The sequence below is a fragment of the Carassius carassius genome, chromosome 1 (genome assembly GCF_963082965.1).
Source record: "Carassius carassius chromosome 1, fCarCar2.1, whole genome shotgun sequence".
NCBI classification, from domain to species: Eukaryota; Metazoa; Chordata; class Actinopteri; order Cypriniformes; family Cyprinidae; genus Carassius; species Carassius carassius.
The window spans coordinates 8,626,501-8,632,500 of NC_081755.1; the positions used below are offsets into that span (position 1 = coordinate 8,626,501).

General features: G+C 47.7%; 2 non-coding genes across 2 annotated transcripts; both read right to left on the minus strand.

Annotated features, from left to right (window-relative positions):
• Positions 1–3,182: 3,182 nt before the first annotated feature.
• trnap-agg (transfer RNA proline (anticodon AGG)) lies at positions 3,183–3,254 on the minus strand. Its single transcript has one exon. It is a non-coding gene; the product is annotated as a tRNA-Pro (tRNA).
• Positions 3,255–4,744: 1,490 nt separating this feature from the next.
• Positions 4,745–4,816, minus strand: trnap-agg (transfer RNA proline (anticodon AGG)). Its single transcript has one exon. It is a non-coding gene; the product is annotated as a tRNA-Pro (tRNA).
• Between the last annotated feature and the right edge of the window lie 1,184 nt (positions 4,817–6,000).

Genomic DNA, 6,000 nt, shown 5'->3' on the forward strand with positions numbered 1-6,000 from the left:
GGCCCTACGATCTCATTAAGGGGTCAAAGGGTTACAGAAGGGAGCCCACGTCCACGAAACAGGTACGCGTTTTGATTGAAGGTGGGATGTCCACATATCGGAGACGGTAGGTCGTAGGGCCCCCAGATTTGAGATTCTGGCATCTCAGGGGCCCCTCACCCAGGGCCCCGAAGCACGTAGTCATAGCACTAAAGGAAAAAAAGTGCATCGCACTAGGGCCCCGCGCTTTTGACTGCACGATCCAGGGACCCCAAAGAGCCACCGTTCCGAATTTCGGGCCCCTGGGACTTTTCTAAAAAAATCCCACCTGCCATTTATTTGAATGTGTTAAGCATAGCGGGTTCGTGGACACTGATTGCAAGGGCTCTTGGGCCCCGGGCCTTCGTAAGCTCACTGGGGGAGGCCCCCGTTCCAAGTTTTGGGCCCCTGGGATGTCTCAGAAAAAAATGTCCAACCGAGGCCCATTTCTAACGCTAATGGTCAAATGGACAAATATTGGGTCCGTGGGACCAGGGGGTGGGGTCCGCAAATGTTCCGCATGTGATCCGTAGTCATTCTGTGAATATAATGGTCAAATGGACAAATAGTGGGTTCGTGGGACCCAGGGTGGCATTTAGGGGCCACAAATTTGGGTGGGCTTCCGCGGGGCCCCTCGGGGGTCCAGATCCTCCTGGCCGGTCAGGGGTCTCTCGTGGGCCGGCGCGGTCCGGCAGACATCGACGTCGCGTCCGGCAAAAATTTTTTGGGGTCAGCGCGCAGGTCCCCTTAACCCACGTACACGAGCCCTCAAACTTATACCTGAATGGACGCTCCAAAAAAAATGGACTTTATGGAAAAAGTTGTGACATACCCCAAAGCTCCTCCTTGCCAAGCACAGCCAGACAGACTCTTGAAGGTTCCACCGAGATTTTAACTCGGATCACTGGATTCAGAGTCCAGAGTTCTAACCGTTACACCATGGAACCAACAGTGTCTGCACATCTGTTTGAAGTGTAGAAAACATTCAAGGAGGCTCTGCGAAACGCAACTAACCAGCAAGCATCAGAATGGTGTCCGAAAAGCATTCACGGCTCCACTCTGAGTAAACCCAGGATCGAACCTGGGACCTTTAAATGTTCAGTGTAATGCTCTCTGAACCTTGTAAACCAATATTGAGAAAAACATCAAAGCAAAGGACACGAGCCTCCAGTCAACCGCAAACGGCTACCCTGCATGGCAGCCGATCTGAACCATCTTAGACACACCCCCACCTTTCAGTGAAAGTGCGGAAACCCAAAGAGCGAAGTGTTGTACAAAGTTTAAATTGCAGATGAGGAACTACGAACAGGGAGAAATCGGCACGAAAACATGCAGGAGTATTATTGGCCAAAAGATGGCAGAATTGACTGATACTTCTCAGCAATATGCTCAATGTGGGGTCGTCCGGGATTTGAACCCGGGACCTTTCACACCCAAAGCGAGAATCATACCCCTAGACCAACGAGCCACCATGTAGCCAGACACTACTCAAAACAAGGAGCTGCAAAGCGGGCTCATCTGGGATTTGAACTTGGGCCCACTTGCTCCCATACAGCAATAAAAGAACAAAAAACACACCCCAACAACAACAAGCCCTCAGATGCTCCTGCAACTAGCAATCGCAAGATGAAGGCTCACAGGGCCGTGAAGCGATCCAATAATCTATTTTTTGCCATATCTCCACCGCTTGGGCTGCATTCCTAAACCAATTTTTGGAAAAATGTCAAGTCAAAGTTTAAACTGCAGATTAAGAACTAAGAAGAGCAGAGAGAAGTGGGCATGAAAACATGCAGACGCAGCTTTAGTTTTAAATGACAGTGGCTTATGTTTGACCCGGGATGGCAGAATGGACTGAAACTGCTCAAGAAAAGATGCTGCAAAGACAGAAGAGGGCTCGTCCGGGATTTGAACCCGGGACCTCTGGCACCCTTAGCCAGAATCATACCCATGGCCAACGAGCCACCATGTAGCCAGACACTACTCAAAACAAGGAATTGCAAAGCGGGCTCATCTGGGATTTGACCTTGGGCCCACTTGTTTTATGTGAGTTCTAGATTGTTTAGAGGCCATGGTTAAAGGAGGCCACTGTAGCAATACATTTTAAGACACACTGCCACAGAGAAAGTTGTGACATACCCCAAAGCTCCTCCTTGCCAAACACAGCCAGACAGACTCTTGAAGGTTCAGAGTCCAGAGTGCTAACCGTTGCACCATGGAACCAACAGTGTCTGCACATCTGTTTGAAGTGTAGAAAACATTCAAGGAGGCTCTGCGAAAAGCAACTAACCAGCAAGCATCAGAATGGTGTCCGAAAAGCATTCACGGCTCCACTCTGAGTAAACCCAGGATCGAACCTGGGACCTTTAAATGTTCAGTGTAACGCTCTCTGAACCTTGTAAACCAATATTGAGAAAAACATCAAAGCAAAGGACCCGAGCCTCCAGTCAACTGCAAACGGCTACCCTGCATGGCAGCCGATCTGAACCATCTTAGACACACCCCCACCTTTCAGTGAAAGTGCGGGAACCCAAAGAGCGAAGTGTTGTACAAAGTTTAAATTGCAGATGAGGAACTACGAACAGGGAGAAATCAGCACGAAAACATGCAGGAGTACTATTGACCGAAAGAAGGCAGAATTGACTGATACTTCTCAGCAATATGCTCAATGTGGGCTCGTCCAGGATTTGAACCCAGGACCTCTCACACCCGAAGCAAGAATCATACCCCTAGACCAACAAGCCACTATGTACACAGACACTACTCAAAACAAGGAGCTGCAAAGCGGGCTCATCTGGGATTTGAACTGGGGCCCACTTGCTCCCATACAGCAATAAAAGAAAAAAAAACACACCCCAACACCAACAAGCCCTCAGATGCTCCTGCATCTAGCAAACGCAAGATGAAGGCTCACAGGGCCGTAAAGCGATCCAAGAATCTATTTTTTGCCATATCTCCACTGCTTGGGCTGCATTCCTAAACCAATTTTTGGAAAAATGTAAAGTCAAAGTTTAAACTGTAGATTAAGAACTAAGAAGAGCAGAAGAGAAGTGGGCATGAAAACATGCAGAAGCAGCTTTAGTCTTAATTGACAGTGGCGTATGATTGACCCGGGATGGCAGAATGGACTGAAACTGCTCAAGAAAAGATGCTGCAAAGACAGAAGAGGGCTCGTCCGGGATTTGAACCTGGGACCTCTCGCACCCTAAGCGAGAATCATACCCCTAGACCAACGAGCCACAAGTTGCTGCTCAGTGGAGGCCACTTTGCCATGTATTTCACTCTGTTCGATGCTACGGTCGCTCCAATATCCTGCCTCTTAGCTGACAAGGGCAGAAATAGAGCTCTGACCAGATGCACTGACCAGATTTCTGAGCAACTCAATTTTTACCTACCAGCTCTAGCTTGGCCTACCTTTGTAGAATAATGTTGATTAAAATATCAACGACAAAACACAAGAGCTGAATTTAACAGCAGAAGTCTACATTGTGGCACTGCCACGCAAATCTTGCTGATGAGAAGCTGTCTGAGGTCTGTACTGCTTCTCCACAGAGGGTCAGGTGACAGCGGTCTTCTCAATTTAGTTCCAGCTCAGTTTTATGTGAGTTCTAGATTGTTTGGAGGCCATGGTTAAAGGAGGCCACTGTAGCAATACATTTTAAGACACACTGCCACAGAGAAAGTTGTGACATACCCCAAAGCTCCTCCTTGCCAAGCACAGCCAGACAGACCCCAAGGTTCCACCAAGAGTTGAACTCACATCACTGGATTCAGAGTCCAGAGTGCTAACCATTACACCATGGAACCAACAGTGTCTGCACATCTGTTTGAAGTGTAGAAAACATTCAAGGAGGCTCTGCGAAAAGCAACTAACCAGCAAGCATTCACGGCTCCACTCTGAGTAAACCCAGGATCGAACCTGGGACCTTTAAATGTTCAGTGTAACGCTCTCTGAACCTTGTAAACCAATATTGAGAAAAACATCAAAGCAAAGGACACGAGCCTCCAGTCAACCGCAAACGGCTACACTGCATGGCAGCCGATCTGAACCATCTTAGACACACCCCCACCTTTCAGTGAAAGTGCGGGAACCGAAAGAGCGAAGTATTGTACAAAGTTTAAATTGCAGATGAGGAACTACGAACAGGGAGAAATCAGCACGAAAACATGCAGGAGTACTATTGACCGAAAGAAGGTAGAATTGACTGATACTTCTCAGCAATATGCTCAATGTGGGCTCGTCCAGGATTTGAACCCGGGACCTCTCACACCCGAAGCAAGAATCATACCCCTAGACCAACAAGCCACCATGTACACAGACACTACTCAAAACAAGGAGCTGCAAAGCGGGCTCATCTGGGATTTGAACTGGGGCCCACTTGCTCCCATACAGCAATAAAAGAAAAAAAAACACACCCCAACACCAACAAGCCCTCAGATGCTCCTGCATCTAGCAAATGCAAGATGAAGGCTCACAGGGCCGTAAAGCGATCCAAGAATCTATTTTTTGCCATATCTCCACTGCTTGGGCTGCATTCCTAAACCAATTTTTGGAAAAATGTAAAGTCAAAGTTTAAACTGCAGATTAAGAACTAAGAAGAGCAGAAGAGAAGTGGGCATGAAAACATGCAGAAGCAGCTTTAGTCTTAATTGACAGTGGCGTATGATTGACCCGGGATGGCAGAATGGACTGAAACTGCTCAAGAAAAGATGCTGCAAAGACAGAAGAGGGCTCGTCCGGGATTTGAACCCAGGACCTCTCGCACCCTAAGCGAGAATCATACCCCTAGACCAACGAGCCACAAGTTGCTGCTCAGTGGAGGCCACTTTGCCATGTATTTCACTCTGTTCGATGCTACGGTCGCTCCAATATCCTGCCTCTTAGCTGACAAGGGCAGAAATAGAGCTCTGACCAGATGCACTGACCAGATTTCTGAGCAACTCAATTTTTACCTACCAGCTCTAGCTTGGCCTACCTTTGTAGAATAATGTTGATTAAAATATCAACGACAAAACACAAGAGCTGAATTTAACAGCAGAAGTCTACATTGTGGCACTGCCACGCAAATCTTGCTGATGAGAAGCTGTCTGAGGTCTGTACTGCTTCTCCACAGAGGGTCAGGTGACATCGGTGTTCTCAATTTAGTTCCAGCTCAGTTTTATGTGAGTTCTAGATTGTTTGGAGGCCATGGTTAAAGGAGGCCAATGTAGCAATACATTTTAAGACACACTGCCACAGAGAAAGTTGTGACATACCCCAAAGCTCCTCCTTGCCAAGCACAGCCAGACAGACCCCAAGGTTCCACCAAGAGTTGAACTCACATCACTGGATTCAGAGTCCAGAGTGCTAACCATTACACCATGGAACCAACAGTGTCTGCACATCTGTTTGAAGTGTAGAAAACATTCAAGGAGGCTCTGCGAAAAGCAACTAACCAGCAAGCATTCACGGCTCCACTCTGAGTAAACCCAGGATCGAACCTGGGACCTTTAAATGTTCAGTGTAACGCTCTCTGAACCTTGTAAACCAATATTGAGAAAAACATCAAAGCAAAGGACACGAGCCTCCAGTCAACCGCAAACGGCTACACTGCATGGCAGCCGATCTGAACCATCTTAGACACACCCCCACCTTTCAGTGAAAGTGCGGGAACCCAAAGAGCGAAGTGTTGTACAAAGTTTAAATTGCAGATGAGGAACTACGAACAGGGAGAAATCAGCACGAAAACATGCAGGAGTACTATTGACCGAAAGAAGGCAGAATTGACTGATACTTCTCAGCAATATGCTCAATGTGGGCTCGTCCAGGATTTGAACCCGGGACCTCTCACACCCGAAGCAAGAATCATACCCCTAGACCAACAAGCCACCATGTACACAGACACTACTCAAAACAAGGAGCTGCAAAGCGGGCTCATCTGGGATTTGAACTGGGGCCCACTTGCTCCCATACAGCAATAAAAGAAAAAAAAAAAACACACCCCA